At 35.5% G+C, this 20848-nt stretch overlaps 2 long non-coding RNA genes across 7 annotated transcripts; both read right to left on the bottom strand.

Moving 5' to 3' along the window:
- Positions 1 to 1490: 1490 nt before the first annotated feature.
- LOC147389063 (uncharacterized) lies at positions 1491 to 6371 on the bottom strand. 6 transcript variants are annotated; one of them, XR_015170820.1, is made up of 9 exons: positions 6312 to 6371; positions 5884 to 6197; positions 5423 to 5612; positions 4269 to 4391; positions 3121 to 3155; positions 2648 to 2966; positions 2281 to 2419; positions 1934 to 2140; positions 1491 to 1774 (listed from the first exon to the last, which is right to left on the bottom strand). It is a non-coding gene; the product is annotated as an uncharacterized LOC147389063 (long non-coding RNA). The 6 variants fall into 6 exon arrangements; XR_015170821.1 differs by lacking the exon at positions 5423 to 5612 and having other exon boundaries at positions 2648 to 2976; XR_015170817.1 differs by lacking the exon at positions 5423 to 5612 and having other exon boundaries at positions 2644 to 2966.
- Positions 6372 to 7059: 688 nt separating this feature from the next.
- On the bottom strand, positions 7060 to 9073 carry LOC147389062 (uncharacterized). The gene is made up of 4 exons (XR_015170822.1): positions 8790 to 9073; positions 8400 to 8424; positions 7253 to 7343; positions 7060 to 7151 (listed from the first exon to the last, which is right to left on the bottom strand). It is a non-coding gene; the product is annotated as an uncharacterized LOC147389062 (long non-coding RNA).
- Between the last annotated feature and the right edge of the window lie 11775 nt (positions 9074 to 20848).

Below are 20848 nucleotides of genomic sequence, written 5' to 3'. Positions count from 1 at the left end.
CCCACAAATTCCCATATTATTTATCATCCCACCTTTGAAATAATTGAAGAACTATCTTGTAAAAGGAACTTTTATACGGCATTTATTCACCCTAAATTTAGAGGATTCCCATATCTTTCAGCACAAGGAATGGATATGAACTTTTAAAGATCAACATAAACATAGAGTCCAAGTAATTGCTACGAAAATGCAAGGAATTCTAAAAATGAAGGGAAAAGCACACAAACATTTGTAGGATATAGCAATAGTTACAAGTACTGCAAATCTGTAAGTGAACCAAGTTGTGCAGTCAGTTGACCAGACAAACCCGCATTTCCAAGATCACTAAAACAAGACATGTGAAGATAATCACATTCACCATCATGTATGCTATACCAATCATAAGCATTTAATCTTGCAAAAGTTATGGACAATTTTTTACGTACATCCTTATAACTTTGTTGTCAAGGCTGCATGTAATATGAAACCATGTGCAGGGATTCGCAAATGTAGTATCCCAACTTTGTAAGACGTTTGTAGTATCGATTAAGTTGGCTTTTAAGCTACCCAATGCATCACCTATTGAAAAATTCAAGCATCATAATGCCACTCACAAATCTTCAGGGATAAAAATGTAAATAATCTCAAAATCAAGATACTATTAACAGAGCTTGTAAGGCTGCGGCTTTTGTATTGTTCTGTGCTTTTGCTTTTCTTAAGGCATATCCATACAACCTCCTTTATTTCCTTTAATCTGATTAGCAAATTTTATATCTATCAAAAAAGAAAAAGAAAAAAGAACTTTAAAAGGGATGCCACACTCATGTTAGACACCACACTATTTTAACTATGCATGCTTGGTCCATTATGTGTCCTATTTCATCTAATAATTAGCACTTTTAAGACATAATTCATGCATGCCAACATCTCCTCAAGTGGAAAAATTCAAGTTTCTTGTAAATCATCATTCAAGAAAGCAGTGATATTAGATGGAAAAAGGATGGTAGCATAAAAGAGGATACATCAAATGGTATTATTAATCACAATTGGTGAAGAGATCTATATTTTGTGAAGTTCTTCACCATATCCTTGGATTCAGCCATTCAAATGTTTCATAAAAAATGAACACTACAACAAATATGGCCATTAGGAACGGTTTATAACCGTTCCTAATATAGTCTGAAACGGTTTCCAGACCGTCTTCAATCGAGCCGTCGTTAATGAGTTTAAACGGTTGGAAGCCGTTCTATATTTCAGGATTTGGAACGGTTAAAAACCGTTCCAGATATCGAAATTTGGAACAACTTTAAAACCCTTCCAAATCTACGTTTTCATGTGAACCCAAAAAGATTTGAGACGTCGGATTTTATAGAACTGATGTCCTACGTCTGAGATTTTAGACATCGATTATAAACCGATATCTAAAATTGTCATAAATTGATATCTAAAATTTAATTTTTTTTATTTTTTCCTACTTGCCTATTACCCACAGTCAAAATAGACCCAAATAGAGAACATCGAGATTCTCTATCACATTAATTTATACACAAAAAGAGTTGCAATGAGTCAAAACTTACAAATTCAAAATTACAATGCATCGATAAACCATTTACAATCGTTACACAAACACAAGTGCTTACAAGGAAGCAATGCCATCATTCCCGTCCCTCCCTATCTTCTTTAATATCCCCACAATGCCCGTAATTACCAATAAAAGAATTCTTTCGTGTCACCACATTGCATACTCTTACGATGAACTTCCGCACCTTCAAAAGAGTGTTTGAAGCAAGTTTTCCTGATCAACCAAGGAACTAAGGATTATAAGAAGAGTGGTTAGTGGGTTGGCAACTAACCGGTGAGAAAGGGTACCATTTAGTGAAACAAATTTAAAATTCAGAAATATTGATTATGCATAGGTTGGCATTGCTGAAAAAATATCAGAGTAGATTAGTACCTTGCCGACATCACTTTCCCAAAATCGGATGAGCCACTCCCACTCCATCTGCTTGACATCCAATGGATAGTTTCTCTTAGCCACATTCAGGTTATCTTCAAAGGGAATATAATGCTTCCTCTTCAACTTAGACTTGTAGTCCTTCCATTTTACGTTGAAGCATTCAAGTATCCAATCCTTCAAGGTGATGTCCACTTCAAATACATCCTACATCACATTTATAAAGAATAGGAATGAAGATTCTAATATAAAGAATAAACCTTAATAATTATAATACTTCAAGCAAGTTATTTTTATGCTACCCAGACAATCTCATACATCAAGCTAAAGAACCGTGGTTAACGTACCATGGTGACCAAGAATTGGCCTAACTCACAGGCCACGTCACCAATAAGCTTACATCAACTCTTATCTTTGGGGTCTGTCGATCTATGTTCCACAAAGACTCGAGGTGTGTATGTCCTCGTTTACATTTTTAATGGAACCCTGTAAAATAATGCATAAGAGATGAACTAAAGTCTCTGTTATGTAACATGCATGAACATAAATAATAAAATGCTTTTAGATGTTTAATGTTATTCCAAATGCTACCAGTATTTCCTTAATATATTGCCATTATCAAAAATATATATATATATATATATATTGCCATTATGATGGCGCATATTTCCCACCAACAAAAACAAAAATGAGAACATAAAGAAAATGACCTACTGGATGAGTAACCTGATGCCTGATGATGATGTGGTTGTTGCTGTAATTTAGAAATGCTGCTACTTTGTGAGCCCAACTTCTGTTGATGGAAATCTGGAATACTATTTCGCAAATTAAGTTGTTGTCTTATATCTTGGACACTATTTTGTCCCAATAGCGACTGTTGCTGCTTAACTATTGGTGTTTGCTGTTGGTGCAAAGATTATTGAGACTGTTGATGTCTGGCAAATGGTGTCAATTGTTGAACGGAAGGCTGTTGGGTCTGTTGAGAAGTACGAGATCTAACATGTCTCGTAATATTCCACATTCTTCACCAAACCTATATGATGCTTGAAAGGGGAAAATAATTTTATCATATGAAAGATACAATAACAACAATAATAACCATAAAACAAATGTAATTATTCATATTAACACGGAAGTTAATATAAATCACAAAGAAAAAAAAAAAGTGATGTCAAGATGATACGAACCAATACTGATTTCATTAAGCCCAGGGAACCAAATCCTGTATCCACCAACAGACATTGAGGAAATATAAGTTGAAGATATGAAAAAGTAAAGAAAAGACAAAACTCTATATTGTGAAGTGGAAATACTGTAGACCAAATAAATTCTGCACTTTGTGTTTGAGAAGATTTATAGTTATGTGCAAAGTGGAGAGAAGAAGAGGCTCTTTCAAGCCGTGTTTGAGAAGCCCAAAATGCCAATACTTTTCATACACATGCATAATAATATGATATTTTAACCTATAAAAAAATGATACAATAATTTTTTAAATAAGATAAGGAAGAAACATATGAAAAGTAAACACCCTAACTTAGTAAAAGTATATTTCTAATAAAAAGTCATTGCTCTGTATAACAACTCAATAAATTACCATATGGAAGATGGATAGTGCCAACCCTCTTTCAAGGACAAAGAAGTGCCACAAACAGGTTGAGTGAAACCACATCACCATATTTTGAGGTCGAAACCATCCACAATTTGACCAAAACAGAATCAAACTCAAAAGCCATTACGAACACCTCTATCAATCGAAACAAACAAAATAGGATGATTCAATTTTCCTGTAATGCGAACTCTACATTTTCGATAGTCCATCCTAGATACTTCTATACAAAATCTACAACATTCCAGATAAAAATCAAAGTTTTTTCTCTTAGTGGTACATGTTTGAGTGGGAATCATAGTATTGTTTTTCTATTCCTACTAATCAATCAAAACTTCTATGAAGTTTCAAGAATGTTAGCCCCAACTGGTTGCAATCATAAAGTATAGAAACTGTCCAATCACAATGCATGATACCAACTGAATAGCTAACCAACCAACCAATTGACGAATCAGTAATCAGAGACATGGGCAACATACATCGGTGAGGAAAAATATATATATAAAGCTCAATTGGTAACAAGAAACAAAGCTCAAACATCATCTAAAATATGATCTACCCATATTTTTTTGCAAGTGACACTTCCAAAACAACACTTGATGTCTATGAGTCAGCAACATGATTCAACCCTTAAATATGATGGGCTCTACTTTAGCTCTACTTCAACATGTTTAAAAAATAGACTTTTTAGATGGCTTTGCAAGATTATAGTAGTATAAGGTCTTATACCTGATTTCAATTTTATAGTAGACTGTCAATGGTGATTTGTCACTAGATCAACCATCTTCCAAATAAGATCCTCCAAGAGAAAGCACATGCCTCAAAGTAGACCTTAATCTCCTTGCTTATCACCTACAGAAGAAGGTGATGATGTTAAGAAATTTCGACTTGTACATGAGATTAGCAAAGAAAACATGAAAACATATATATATACGAAGAGAAGAGCCATGATATAAAAATTTTCTTGAGTAAGCAATTCATTCAGAATAATGTGTAGGATGAGCAGATTGCACATTGTCACATTGCTCAGAGTATCTAAGCTACTTCTTTAATAAATGGAAGCACTACCACATGGTGCAGTCCGACAACCTGTAGCAAATATAGTGAGATCAAATTCCTTGCTTCCATTCAAGTTCTGCTTTTAGGCGCACTCTCAACGTGTGCCTCTAGGCCTACTGTGCCATGCCTATACCCACTTGCCCAATTGAGGGCTGAGTAAGAGAAAGAGAAAATAAAAATAAAAAAAAAATGAATTGAGATAGTGAAAGACACTAAGAACCCCACGTGAATCATTATAAATTGTATTGCCACAACGTGGCTCATGTGTCCATCAATCAAAGAGTTCAAGACTTTTGACACGGCTTGGGTACACACAATGGACACTGAATTTACTCCAATGTCAGATGATCCACATTTAGATTGAAGGACCATCTCATAACAGTGAAATATATTTCACGTCTTAATGAACAAAAAGTATTAGAATATGAAGGAAAAAAATTACAAAAAAAATAAAGAGGATTGAAGCTCTCCACGGATTCCCTAGAAAACATATCTCTAGAAAAAAAAAAAGGTTCACTACTATCTAGATGATTAGTACAGATCCCTAGGAAATCTGTTTTGATGGAAGGCCTCTCTACTGTGGGATGATCTGAAAAGTCCAACTAAAATGATGGGACATTTCATAGAATCTTACATAAAACTGATTATATGAACTAACCCTACAAAGGGAATGTCAAGAAAATTTTCTAAAGTAGAATCAGAGACTTAAAAAGGCTAAAAAGTTTTTTTTTTTTTTAAATAATAATAATAATGAAGAAAAAAAAATAACAAAACAAAGATAGAAGAAGAGATAAAGAGAGAATTAAAGGGTATGACATTTCTACCTTGAAAAACTTAGATTCTTCAATGTATCCTAATGTATTTAGCTTGCAAAGATCATTTGGCAGAGAGAAGAGTATTTAGCTTGCAATGATTCACGTGGGGTTCCAAGAGTTATAAATCCCCAAATCCAAGAGGACTGCATGCCCTCTAGGCCTACTATGCCATGCCACCCAAATCTATTGAGCTGGAATTCTGTGTTGGAAAACCAATTGATAGGGTTGGTTTTCTGAGTTGCTAAGCAAGCAAGAGATTAGCAAAAACCCTAAGTAAAGAAACAAAAAATATTCTTAAAAGATCAAACAAGACATTAAACCCTACATCGATCGGAATTCCACCTCAGAAATGCAACGATCTCAACCGAAAACTAGCAAATCAAATCAGATCTAACTAAGAATCGATAATAGTTCCAAAATCATAAAAAATGATAGATCGAAAAGAAAATTAAAAGAAAGCAAGATCTCACCTGAGAGACGAGGAGATTTTGACGATCCAAACCTTAGGTTTCGTAGATCTTAGACGAAGAACCGATCGACATTGAGAGACGAATGGATTTTCGCAGATCACCTCCCCTTTCCTCTCGATCTAGCTCCCTCGATCAACTATTTCTGTCTTCCATCTTTCGTTCTCGTTAAAACGAGAGAATGGGGACGATTTCAGGATTTCTTCAGTCTGGTTCGGGTTAAAACCAACGGGTGGTGATTTCAAAATGGCTCCTCAAACAGAAAAACGGTTTAAAACCATTTCTTATTAGAAACGGCCAAAATCCGTTTCATCCTCCTGTTCCAAAATAGCCATTTTTTTGTAGTGGAAATATGAATGGATCAGGAATACATCATATTTTGATTAATTGTTCATATTCAAATCTTTAAGTTTAACGTAATCGAACTATACCTGAAGGTGATTGGTGATTCCAAGACATGATCGAAGTAGAAACCCGTAGTAGTAGCACCTGTTGAAGAAAAAAAGTCTTATTGTCTCAGTCTACCCCATACCATACACAACATACATGGTCACAAAAATTACAACCAAATGCACATAAGCAGCTTTGGTGAGATCAAAGAATAAAATAATGTGTTCTTTGCGATAACTTCGATTAATCAAATGTGTAGAAAATCAAAGAGAGTGGAAACAATGAATAAGGAAACTTTGAAAAAAGGGGTTAGAGCCACAAAATTCTCTCTTTGCAAAAAGGCATGGATATGCCAACTTTGAAATATTTTTAGATCTGATTTTGGAAAGATCCAATGAATAAAGAATAAAGAAGTACCTTTTCATTGATGCACTGAGCAATAGATGTTAAAACAGATTTATTCAGTAAGTGCATTTAGGTAATTCTACTTTTTGATGGGTATCTTAAGAAAGTGGGTACAATTAGCCATCTTGATTCCTAAAACGGACTAACAACAACATTTACTTGGAAACCAAATGTTACAAACTAGAATAGCTTTCCTTACTATTCCAAATGTTAATAAACCAACATTTATTTGAAACATATAAATAAGAAACAATATGCAATGAATTAGATTTTCCTCTAATAATAATATATACATACTCAAAGGGAGAACTTGCTTTTGTTAAAAATGTCTCTCCATTTGTTTGAATGAATAGTGCATAAACTTGTTTGTTGTATTATTATTAGCTTCTTTGTATCAATCAGTTAAAGCACTCCCTTTTTACACAGCATCTGCGAGTCTTTTTTGTATCAATTCTAGACAAGACATCTTATTGATGCTGCAAAATGCACCCACACAAAGTAAACATTTAACACTGCTTCAAACTACAATAATCACTTATATTCAACAACCAAGTTAACAACTTTTTACCCAACTTACCAAACCAGAAGATCCCTGCTAGATGCCACTTTCTCCCAAATCCAATCTGGTACTAGTTCTTGCAATAAATTTAGTTGTTCTTCTACTTCATCTGCAAATCCAAATGCAAGTCATTTAGCTAACTTACATTAAGCATTATTAAATTATACAGGAAATTGTTTCTTCTCATAATCTGATAAGAATCAATAGTCTTACTTCTATCAACTATATCACAATGGCCCACTATTAACTTTAGCTATTCTTTTATCAACAATTTTATTTTAGCAACAAGGCAGATCCACAATAATATAGATTGGCATTCTATGAAACGGTTAAATGATGGAAAAAAATTGAATATGTTGATATTTTCAAATTAGAATGGTCACACAAACACTGTATAAGAGATAGTCTATTAATCCAAAATTACCCAAGCATATAAAACAGAAACCAAAGAGGAAGGTAGGGAGTAACCAATGAAGGATCAAAGTTTATTCAGTCCATACTTGAAGGTTCTATTTAGGTACAATACTCATTCAATCTAGAGAAATACTCATTCCTTTGCAAAATAGATTATTGTTCCATGCACAAAGAGGTCTTTACTTTATTTGATTCCCTCATGGATAAGTTTTGAAACCAAACAATGCTTAAGGAGAATCACTAACAAACATATTCTAAGAACAATGGTTTCTACATATCACTCCAAACAGATCCCAAAAGTACTGATTTATAAATAATTTAACATATATAGTATAACAGAATCAATGCACACAGTGAGTCAATTCGATTTTGACTCTAATCAAAACTGGTTCAAACAAGTCTAGTTTTTTTTATTGTGATTCTGTTCCAAAAAATAAACGAAATTTAGTTAAAAAACAAGTCTTATTGGCCGAGGTCAACAAGAGAGAAGGTTTTTTATCACACATGTAACGAGCCAGGTTTAATGTATCCTACAAATTTTACCAAATCACTTCTTCGTAGAAAAAAAATATTCCTTTTAGTACGATAAGATCCTACCGAACTCAAACTACATATTATTCAACTAAAATTGAGAAATTCATGCACCCCAGAAACATTTTTGACAATTTAATAGATCTATCAAACAGTAATGAGGAACACTCAGCAGTAATAAAGAACAATTAAAGTGACACGTACTTAAAAGATCACTAACCTTGTAACTGGTCTGAATTTTTTTACTGAAACAGAGAACAAAGAATGAAATTAGTACTTACATTAAAATCAGATCCAGTTAAACAATGAAAAAGGTCTTAAACAAACGCAGTCATCAAATAGTAGAACAAATCCCTAAAAAAATTTGTTGAATCGGTACGAGAAAAAGAAAGAGGTTGAGTGAACAAGGAAGATAATTCAAAGAGAGGAATTACAGAGAAAAAACATCACCTCTCGGGATTTGAAGGTGTGAGGTAGCCATAGATGGGGGAGAAGAGATCGAGAGCTCTTTTTAAGGATTTGAAGTTCAACTTCTTTAGGGATTGTGGTTCCACTGGTTTCATTTAATCAAATGAGCATATACATGCACAGAGAGAGAGAGAGAAGATACCTTTTCAACAAATTTTCGCTATTAGAGGAGAAAATGCAGAGAGATTTTCACCATTAGAGGAGAAGAAGCAAAGCAAGACGTTCGTTTTCGACGAAGATGCAGAGAGAGCAGAGAGAGACGATCGTCTTCAACTAATTTTCGCCATTATAGGAGAAGATAGAGAGAGCAGAGAGAGACATTCGAATCCGAATCAAATTGGTAATTTTTACGTGAAGGGTTTCGAGAATTTTTCTAAAAATGATTTGGTAGGTAGGGAGTAGGATGGTTAAGTGAAAAACAGTAGCTTTAGTGACTGGAATTATGGCCATGGCTAAAATTTTGCCGCTAAATACCCAAAATTTTGTAGTGATAGAACGGTGTCCCGTCCCAATAGATAGGAACGGTGTCTAAGTGGCATGGTTCGATTGGAAAATAAACATGTTGTGTTGTATGCACAGTTTGATTAGGAGCCGGTGGTGTTTTAAACAACAATTAAAAAAATGTGAGGATGAAGTTGTAAATATGATTTCTTGTAAAAAGGATGAAGTGTAATCTAAACATGAACAAAGATTTGTTAGTTTAGAAATTTATGTGCTAAGCTATTGATCCAATGGCTTGATGCCACATGTATTTAAAAAAGTAAGATTGATTGGGTAGAGGAGAGAAAATTTTTGAGAATTTAATTATCGATTTTTTTTCAATACACATGGCGTCATGCCATTGCTTCATCAGCTCAACACATAATTTTAGAGAGCTACTATTGCCACATCAACTTTTACTAATGCCACACCAATTCTTATGTGAGAATGAAAGCGCCCTCGATCCGCGGGGTGCGCGGATCCGCTTTTGACCCTTGAGGTTTGGGAGTCGCCACCTAGTTATTACGGTCTAGGAACCGAACAATGACTCTAAACGGATAAAAACTAATCTAAAACCAAGAAAACTGAATTCGGGGATCATGTTACGGGATTGGAAGGTGTTAGGCACCAATCCCGCCCGGCCAAAGTCGGTCTCTACTAAATTCCCAAGTAGATTACATTGCTAAAACCTAGATAAAAATAGAAAATAAAAATAAAAATTTACCTTTCCGATGGCAAGGATTTGGTTCCCTCAGATCTGACAAAAAGAACTCCTTGTACCGTGCTCCCTTGCTTCGTTCTATTTTCCAGATTTGACTTCGGATCTCCGAGGCAAGGTATCTCCTTGTTTTTGAATCTGAACTCTTCAAGTTCGTTGAGGATTTGGGGGTGTTTTTAGAAGGCTTTTGGGTGTTTTCTGGACTAAAATTGAAGGAGGGATGTTAGCTAAGGAGTTGGGGCTCCAAAACTAGGGTTTATGGGGGGCTAGGGGAGCTTCTAGACCTACTTTTCTTAGGGTTTATAATTTGATACGAAAATAGGGTGTGAGCACCTCTATTTATAGATGTTTTTTTAGGGGTTGATTTGGATAGAGTTAATATTTAATTAGAGATCTTTTAATTAGAGTTGTGTTTTAATTTGACTTGTTTTAGGTAGAATTATGTTTTAATTAGAATTGTTTTAGGTAGAATTATTTTTAAGTTAGAACTCTATTAGATAGAGTTATTAATCAATTATAATTCTATTATGACTTTTGGTCTTATTTGATTGACTTTTAATGTTTTGACTTTAGTCTTAATTGATTGACTTTTAATATTTTGACTTCAGTCTTGCTTAATTGACTTTAATTTTGACTTCAGTCTCACTTGATTGACTTTAATACCTTGACTTCAGTCTTGCTTGATTTACTTTTAATTTTGGGAGAACCCCCCTCTAAAATATCTTTAATTCTTTGGACCCCGAAATGGAGGGGTCCTTAAAGAAATATCCCACGAACCCTCAACAATTTTACCCGAAAGTCCGATTGATCGATTTTTTAGATTTAAAATTTTAAATTAATTTCATTAATGTTTAAATTTAATAATTTAATGTTTTATTTATTAATTTCGGAATTTTTTATCATGAAAATTGTGAAATTACCGTTTTACCCCCGGAGAGGACTTTTCACATTTTAAGTCGGTTTTTAATGTTCGAGGATGTTTTAGAATCGGTTTTTCGTAAGGAATTCAATGGAAATATTAGTTTTTGTTATTTATGAAATTTTTTGTGTGAAATGGTTGTGAACTTTATGAGGGGCATTTTCGTAATTTTGTCAAATTTTGTTAAAATTGGTGAAATGATTTATTTAGTTCCGATTTGTTATTTTATGGGTTCGAGAGAGTTTTCCTAAGCGTAATGTAGGCTCTAGGGTTGTTTTGAGGTTAGGGATATTTTGGTAATTTTGTAATTTTTAGTGATTTTTATCATGAAGTTTCTTTCTGGTCTGCAAGATGATGATTTCTATGTTTCTGGGGTCGTACTTTTCCTAGCGTAGCGTGGTTTCTAAGGTTTTGTCAATTCGAGATACCTCATCTGGATTTCTGAAACAAATCTGGTAACAAAGTAAAGCAATGGAATACACATCCATCATTGGGAATCCTTGCGATCGGGTTGACGAGTTGATTAATCAGGCGGATGCAAAAATGGGGTGTCTACAGATGCCCCTCTTTGACAGAGGGTTGAAGCAAACTAGATAGCAAATCTATTTTGGTAGATAGTGCGATATCTGAATGCCAAAGCTAGTGACGGTTCATTTTGCAGCCTGATTTAGCAATTCGTCAAGGTGTTCGGATCCTTGAGGGTAAAGCTCCCCCCGAATTAAAAAGTTGTCAGGTCCTTGAGCGCAAACTCTCACTGACGGTGTCAGATCCTTGAATTTTAGAGAATTCTCCCTGACTAAAAAATGCAAATGTGCAAGTGTGTGCACTGTGTGAAACTGAGTAAAACCTGAGCATAAATTGAGTATAGACTGAGCATAAACTGGGCATAATTTGAGTAAAATTTCGAGAAAACCCTCGACGATAACTGAGCAAAATCCAAGATAACCCTTGGCGGCATCTGAGCAAAATCCAAGATAACCTTTGGCGAAAACTGAGCAAAATCCAAAATAACCCTTGGCGGCAACTGAGCAAAATCCAAGATAACCCTTGGCGGAGACTGAGCAAAATCAAAGATAACCCTTGGCGGTAACTGAGCAAAATCCAAGATAACCCTTGGCGGAGACTGAGCAAAACCCAAGATAACCCTTGGCGGCAACTGAGCAAAATCCAAGATAACCCTTGGCGGAGACTGAGCAAAATCCAAGATAACCCTTGGCGGCAACTTAGCAAAATCCAAGATAACCCTTGGCGGCAACTGAGCAAAATCCAAGATAACCCTTGGCGGAGACTGAGCAAAATCCAAGATAACCCTTGGCGGCAACTGAGCAAAATCCAAGATAACCCTTGGCAGAGACTGAGCAAAATCCAAGATAACCCTTGGCGGAAACTGAGCAAAATCCAAGATAACCCTTGGCGGAGACTGAGCAAAATCCAAGATAACCCTTGGCGGAGACTGAGCAAAATCCAAGATAACCCTTGGCGACAACTGAGCAAAATCCAAGATAACCCTTGGCGGAGACTGAGCAAAATCCAAGATAACCCTTGGCGGCAACTGAGCCAAATCCAAGATAACTCTTGGCGGAGACTGAACAAAATCCAAGATAACCCTTGGCGGCAACTGAGCAAAATCCAAGATAACCCTTGGCGGAGACTGAGCAAAATCCAAGATAACCCTTGGCGGCAACTGAGCAAAATCCAAGATAACCCTTGGCGGCAACTGAGCAAAATTGGCAAAAGAACGAAGGACTTTTGGGAAAGAATGAATGAATTTGGAAAAGACTGATCAGAGTGAATTGAATAAATTTGGAAGATACTGAATTTGGAAGAGAAATGATCGATTCCAAGAATGATTGGATCTGGAAAAAGAACCTGGAGAACGAAAGAATGCCATATCTCCTATGTGAGATCCAAAATGCTTTTGTTTGAACCTCAAGGATGTATCAAAAAGTTTTATGAATTTAAAACATGAGTTTTTATTTCTTTTGACCCTCAAAAGTTTTTCGAAAAAACTGTTATCAAGAGGGTAACCTTAGGTTTGGGGTTCCTATTATTTTTTAGGATTAACATTGCTCGAAGACAAAATGCCTCTAGTTTGACAATGTACGTGGCATTGAAGATAATTGAACACATCATGCAAAAATTAAAAAAAATGCCCCTAGTATAAAGGGGAAAAGTTACATTAAAGAAGAAAGAAAATGCCCCTTGTATGAAGGTTTGAAATAATTGATTACCACAAGCGCAATAAAGACTCAACTCTTAATTTTGATTAATTTTATTAAAGATTTTGAGTCAGGCTCAAGAGTACAAAATTATTTCCTTTCGAAATTCATCATAGAAGTCACCCTTATCTCCCTTGGTTCACTTGGGGGAGTAAACATTTTCAGATCGATCGTAGACAAGATACTTGTGGCTTCTGAGTCTATGCCTGGTTTAAGCTAAGTATTGAACTTGATTATTCGGACTTCTGATGTTTCAGCTCGGACCGCTCTCAGCTTGGGATTTTCTTCTATTTTTCTTTATTGCTCTAACTTTTGCCTAGATCGCCTTTTCAAGTTTTCAATCTAGCGAGCTTGCTCTAGCTTTTGCCTAGATCGCCTTTTCAGGTTTTCAATCTAGCGAGCTCTTTTTTTTCTTTGCTCTGATTGTTGCCAAAGTTGTCATTTCAGATTTTCAACATTGCGAGCTTGCCTTAATTTTTGCCTAAGTCGCCCTTTCCGGGTTTTCAACTTAGCAGGCTTCATCATTTTTTATCTTCTTCTTCTCTTCTCAACTTATGGAGTTGCTGTCTAATCATGCTTTGCTATCTTCCTTGACTTCTCGCACGGTACTTAGGAGGACTTTCATGGGTAAGCTTAGGACTGGGTATAAAAAGAAAAGGATTTTGAGGCTCAAAAACCCAAATGCCCCTTGTGTGGCATTTCCTTTTAAGTTATTTCTTTTTCTTTAAATTTTCTTTCCCACTTTGAATTTCTTTTTCTTTTGAATTTTCTTTGATTTTTTGATTTTTTGTGTGGGGAAATAGATTTTTTTATTTATTTTGATGTGGTCGGGCCTGAAATGACTTCTCAGGTTGCCTACGTACCCCAAAATTTTGGGATCAGACCAAAACGTAGTTCGAAATTCCCTCCCCTAGGTTAGGTGATCGGGCTGAGAAAGAAAAGGGCATCATTTTTTTTTAAAAGGCTGCAAAGTGCTGAGAAAGGAGATAATGAACTGGGTAGTAAGAAAATTGATTCGGCCAAAGATGGCCTCCTTAAATGTAGTACCATTTGATTCGATCAAGGTTAGTTGACTCTGGTAGTTCACTTCCATCATGATCTTGAAGTCTGACGACTTTTCCAGACAATATTTCCTTAATGAATGAATTTCTCCAATTAGGTTCAGACTTTCTCCTATAGTCGAGGAGGAGTGTTCAATTTTCTTTGAAGTCTAACAGTTAAATCCTTGACTTGTAAATGATGAGCTTTGACCTTTTTGTCAAATGCACAGGTGACTCTTCTTAGATAAACTTGCACATGGTATAGGACTTTAACTCGTTTTCTTCGATCAAATTTAACTTTTCATACCGTTGGCGAACTCAGTCTGCTTCTGACAACTGACTTTCCATCAAGACCTTGAAATACAGGATTTCCAATTTAACTAGCAAAACTGCTTCCATATCATATACTAGAGAGTAGGGAATATCTCCAATAGAGGACTGCATTGAAGTATAATGTGCCCCTAGTGTGAATGGTAATTTTTCTAACTAATCCCAGTGTGATTAACACATTTTCTTGATGATTATCTTGAAACTCTTAATAACTGCTTCAACCGTTCCATTGATCTGAGGATGGTAGGGGGATGATTTGTGCTTCCGGATCTTCAACTTTAAACATAGAGTAATGATTTATGCTTTGAAGTACGACCCATTATCAGATATCAGTTCAAAAGGTACCCTTATATCGACTGATAATATGTGATTTGAAACTCAAGATGTAGTGCTGATACATTTTATAACATCTTCTTTGATTCCATCGATATAGACGAGTATCTATTCCGTGTTAAACAACACCCAAGCTTGTACCTAACATACCCTCATATGATCACACGAACAAGTCTTTTGAAATTTCTAAGTAAATTCATTATCTCCTCGTGTTCCTTTAGGGATAAGATGGTTTCTATTTGAATCTCTTTAGGAATTATTTTTTGTTTCAAGGTCAAAGACCTTTCCTTTCTTGATTAAAGGTTGAGCCCGACTCTTATCTTCTTGTTCAGAAATGAAATCTATCAAATTATTAGTTAATTCGTTAATGCGCTCGAGGTATTCAAAATTTCCTTTATCCGATTAATTTCAGATGGGACAACAGACACCTCTATAGACTCGACGAACTAACTTGACTCAATAAGAAAGAGTAGACTCAATCTAAGGAAGACATGATCTTACTAGAAAAAAGGACTCGAGCTAACCCAAATGACTCATGAAAACTCAAGACTACCCAAAACGGGCCTGATGAGAACTGAGACATTGCTTACAACCGGTAGGATTGAAGCACTATGATTTTCAAAGAATAACTGGATGATGTTGAGAAATTTTGAGGTCATTTCTGACTGTTGACTTGATATTGACGTTTATTCTAACTAACCGGATTTACAACCTTATCTTGACGATGGACGATTGAGCTTAGATACAATGATAACCCTTAAACCTCTTTGAAGGTGAATTTACCAATTTCAGTGTCACCCCCTTGATAACATTTTAAATGAACCTTGAGATTTTATTGAATTTTGTGCACCAATCCATTAAAAAGTTCATTCATTTAATGATTATTCAAAAGAAAAATATTGACAAATAATGTTTTCATTGAATAATAACTTCAAACATATTTCAATAATTTTTCATGCAAATATATATCTTTTGTAAATCATTTTTCCTTCATTTTCTTTTCTTTTGGAAAACATTTTCTTCTGGAAAACATTTTTTCCTTTGAAAAATAATTTTTATTTGGAAAATATTTTCTCTTGGAAAATATTTCTAAAAAACATTTTTTTCTTAGAAAACATTTTTTTCTAGAGAATAACACTTTTTCTGGAAAACACTTCTTTTGGGAAACATTTTGTCCTAGAAAATACTTTCTTTTTCTTCTTTGAAAATTCGATTTCCATTTAACTGGCCCGGTCCATCATGATTGTTGGATCGGGATGGACTGGGTCATTATTGTAAAAGAATGGATTTTTTTTATTGGATCGGTGCACCCATTTTACTTTTCAAAAGCAACATTTTTATCCTTGAGATCAATTATGCACTCAGATTTCATCATTCACATCATTCACATGCATTCATTAATCACATGCATTCATTCAATAAACAATCCGGGAACACCCACGATAAGTTCGAGTCGTGACCTACTGGGAAGGTTTCTAGACTCTAGGCTTACTACGTGCAATGCATTTTTATCTGGCCACTCTTGCCCAAGCACACCTATATACCTTTCGATACGTGGTGACTTGGTTTGATATACCATATAGGTGATAATCTAAAACCTCAATTCACTTCTCTGAAGTCAAAAACAGCCAGTTTGATCTCCAGTTGAGAGGTGGCGCACAATGCTGAGCAAGGGCCCACTTAAATACCTCTCGTCTAGAATAGACATAGTCTATCCCCCTCGTATAGTAGGGTACAGCGGGGCAAGATCTTGCTTAGGCACCGGTTTTGACCAAGAAGTGCAATTGATATACTTAGATTACCTTTTATACCTACGGGTACGAGTCAAGAGTTGTAGCTTTCATAAATGGTTTGGCATCCCACGAGGGGACCGACCACGTACTAGTACTACGTTGGCAATCGGGACATGTGACTGTGTGGCTTACAATAGGACAAAAGCTCAGGTCACCCCAGCATGGGTGCATCAATATGTCTCTCAGAATCACCTGATCAGACGGTGTTGATGCCCCAGTTCGATATACCCTAAGGTACGTGACTAGAGTTGTGGGTTTCATGAATGACGTCGCATCTCCGAAGAGACCGGGCCACGCACTAGTGCCACGTTGGCTAAATGGGACGTGTAAGTGAGTAAAGCGGTAAACGTGCATGTGGTGTGTGCAAAGTAGGGTGGGGTGTGCCCGGGGCCTTTTCAAACAAATGGGCCCATGACCTAATCAAACCAATCATTATAACATGAATTATATGGATATAAGCACCATTCCAATCACATAAACATTTAATCATGATCAACATTATGACCAACATCAAACATGCATTCCCAATGATATTATGGCATATTAAATAGGCAATTATCATGAATTAATAATATGGTCCGCTTCACGATTTAAACATGCACATATATGGTATGTGGCAATCAATTAGACCCGATCATCGCAATGATTTGATAAATTTTATAGTCCAATCAAGATTATTTTGGGGCGACCAAAAATAATTCAAAATTTCTAAGAATTTCGAATTAAGGGTATAATAATGATCAATGAAATAAAGAGGATGGCTTTGTTCATCATTTTTTTTTATTTTTTTTATTTTTTTTAAATAAGTTGAGCCCAATCAAGGAAATTCAAGAAACAAACCAACCTGAGCATATGTTGCCATTAGCAACATTAAAAAAATTTGATTTCATTATTTTTTAAACTTCCCTTTTTTTTAAAAAAACTTTCTACTCTTTATTTTTTTTATTTTGATTTTCCCCCTTTTTTAGAAAACAAATTGATCTTAAAAAAAACCCAAGACAATTTTGTGAGACAGATTATATGCCGCGGCCAATAATCGAACTCATCCGGCACATGTCGAGATCGGCCTTGCTGTTTTAAAACAGTAGGATAACGTCGAGCTCAACAGCAGCTCAACGTCGAGCTCAACGTCGAGATCACCAGCTTAACGTCGAGATCAGCAGGTTAAATCGTCGAGATCAGCAGGTGAAATCATCGAGATCAGCCTATAACAGCAGGCTAGTCGTCGAGATCAGCTTAGAACAGCAGGCTAATCGTCGAGATCAGCCTATAACAGCATACCAGCGTCGAGATCAGCATGCAACATGGGATTTTTCGACGGATTATTCGCCATTTCAGCGCTGTGATGAGAGAGATCTCTTCATGAAATTCTCTAATGACGATTATGTGGAAATCGGAGTCGAAAACTCGCGTTCGAAATCGGAGTCAAAACCGCTTGGTAATGAAAAGAATGATCGGAGAAAACTCCACAACTACTTGGAAAACGATGTTCGACTGAAACAAAACGCATGGGGAAGATCAACATTGAGTGATCTCTGATTTCCATCGAGCATCTCATCTCACGCAGCAGATCGTATTCCCTGCTTGATCTTCAATCCATCGTTCTCGTTCGATCAAGTGGTGAAGGGTTCAACAAACTCGATCGTCCGTTCGAGTTTCACGGAAACAACGATCGGTTTTGGAATTCTCGAAGAGCAGAGTTCTTCAGTCTGCTGAGAACGACAGAACTAAATGGGGACGAAGAGATATATTCGGTTCTCTTAAAATACTGAAAAAAACAAAAACCAACGAACTTCACTATCGGCACCCCATTGAAAATCATTAGATTTTAAATAGTTCAAAATGACTTATACTAAAGCCACACCATCTCAAGTTGCTATTGACAGAAATTGAAATATATATTTTTTTTTTTTTTAATTTTTTCCTTTGAAATTCTGTATACTGCCAAAGGGCAGCATATATTGCCTATAAAAACATCTTAAAAGAAATTAAAAAATAACTAAAAAAAAGTTAAATATCGAACATGCTTCCTTTTTTCCCCTTTAAAAAAAAATCCTTTGTTTTCCAAACACAGATCGACATTCCTTAAAATAATAAATAAAAAAAATCCTTTTCGTTTCATTGTTCCATCCTCAATAATTATCCCTTGAAATTTTGTATTATTATTTAAAGTCACCCTAAGTGACTCTTGACTGAACTATATAAGAATAATAACATGCCAGATTAACATGACCACAACCGTACCGAAATTAATGATTGGACCCCCCCCCCCCAATATAAAAACTAGAATAACGTATTCAAAGTTGAACCGAAATTAATGGTTAAACCCACCAACATACGAAAAAAAAAATCAGATAAACGAACACTAAGAATTAACCAACTAGCAATTAAATAGAATCAACTAAAACTAAAAAAAAAACTAGGTCATTGGCAATGTTCCCATACTTGGGGTTTTTCAAGTCTGATCCTCAATGTCCCCAGTGGAGTCGCCACTGAAAGCGCCCTCGATCCGCGGATCCGCTTTTGACCCTTGAGGTTTGGGAGTCGCCACCTAGTTATTACGGTCTAGGAACCGAACAATGACTCTAAACGGATAAAAACTAATCTAAAACCAAGAAAACTGAATTCGGGGATCATGTTACGGGATTGGAAGGTGTTAGGCACCAATCCCGCCCGGCCAAAGCCGGTCTCTACTAAATTCCCAAGTAGATTACATTGCTAAAACCTAGATAAAAATAGAAAATAAAAATAAAAATTTACCTTTCCGATGGCAAGGATTTGGTTCCCTCAGATCTGACAAAAAGAACTCCTTGTACCGTGCTCCCTTGCTTCGTTCTATTTTCCGGATTTGACTTCGGATCTCCGAGGCAAGGTATCTCCTTGTTTTTGAATCTGAACTCTTCAAGTTCGTTGAGGATTTGGGGGTGTTTTTAGAAGGCTTTTGGGTGTTTTCTGGACTAAAATTGAAGGAGGGATGTTAGCTAAGGAGTTGGGGCTCCAAAACTAGGGTTTATGGGGGGCTAGGGGAGCTTCTAGACCTACTTTTCTTAGGGTTTATAATTTGATACGAAAATAGGGTGTGAGCACCTCTATTTATAGATGTTTTTTTAGGGGTTGATTTGGATAGAGTTAATATTTAATTAGAGATCTTTTAATTAGAGTTGTGTTTTAATTTGACTTGTTTTAGGTAGAATTATGTTTTAATTAGAATTGTTTTAGGTAGAATTATTTTTAAGTTAGAACTCTATTAGATAGAGTTATTAATCAATTATAATTCTATTATGACTTTTGGTCTTATTTGATTGACTTTTAATGTTTTGACTTTAGTCTTAATTGATTGACTTTTAATATTTTGACTTCAGTCTTGCTTAATTGACTTTAATTTTGACTTCAGTCTCACTTGATTGACTTTAATACCTTGACTTCAGTCTTGCTTGATTTACTTTTAATTTTGGGAGAACCCCCCTCTAAAATATCTTTAATTCTTTGGACCCCCAAATGGAGGGGTCCTTAAAGAAATATCCCACGAACCCTCAATAATTTTACCCGAAAGTCCGATTGATCGATTTTTTAGATTCAAAATTTTAAATTAATTTCATTAATGTTTAAATTTAATAATTTAATGTTTTATTTATTAATTTCGGAATTTTTTATCATGAAAATTGTGAAATTACCGTTTTGCCCCCGGAGAGGACTTTTCACATTTTAAGTCGGTTTTTAATGTTCGAGGATGTTTTAGAATCGGTTTTTCGTAAGGAATTCAATGGAAATATTAGTTTTTGTTATTTATGAAATTTTTTGTGTGAAATGGTTGTGAACTTTATGAGGGGCATTTTCGTAATTTTGTCAAATTTTGTTAAAATTGGTGAAATGATTTATTTGGTTCCGATTTGTTATTTTATGGGTTCGAGAGAGTTTTCCTAAGCGTAATGTAGGCTCTAGGGTTGTTTTGAGGTTAGGGATATTTTGGTAATTTTGTAATTTTTAGTGATTTTTATCGTGAAGTTTCTTTCTGGTCTGCAAGATGATGATTTCTATGTTTCTGGGGTCGTACTTTTCCTAGCGTAGTGTGGTTTCTAAGGTTTTGTCAATTCGAGATACCTCATCTGGATTTCTGAAACAAATCTGGTAACAAAGTAAAGCAATGGAATACACATCCATCATTGGGAATCCTTGCGATCGGGTTGACGAGTTGATTAATCAGGCGGATGCAAAAATGGGGTGTCTACAGAGAATATACACACATCTGGTGTGGCGTTGGTAAAAGTTGGTGTGGCGATAGTAACTCTCATTTTAAAACAACAAAAATCTCAGTTCTCAAAATTCCAGTCTTTTTACTTCTCGAAAAACCCTATATTTGATCTTAGGG

The sequence above is a fragment of the Akebia trifoliata genome, chromosome 12, assembly GCF_017979445.1.
Source record: "Akebia trifoliata isolate Shusen 1 chromosome 12, ASM1797944v1, whole genome shotgun sequence".
Classification (NCBI taxonomy): domain Eukaryota; kingdom Viridiplantae; phylum Streptophyta; class Magnoliopsida; order Ranunculales; family Lardizabalaceae; genus Akebia; species Akebia trifoliata.
Note: the sequence above shows the minus strand (reverse complement) of the source record. Positions and strands in the feature narration are given on the sequence as shown.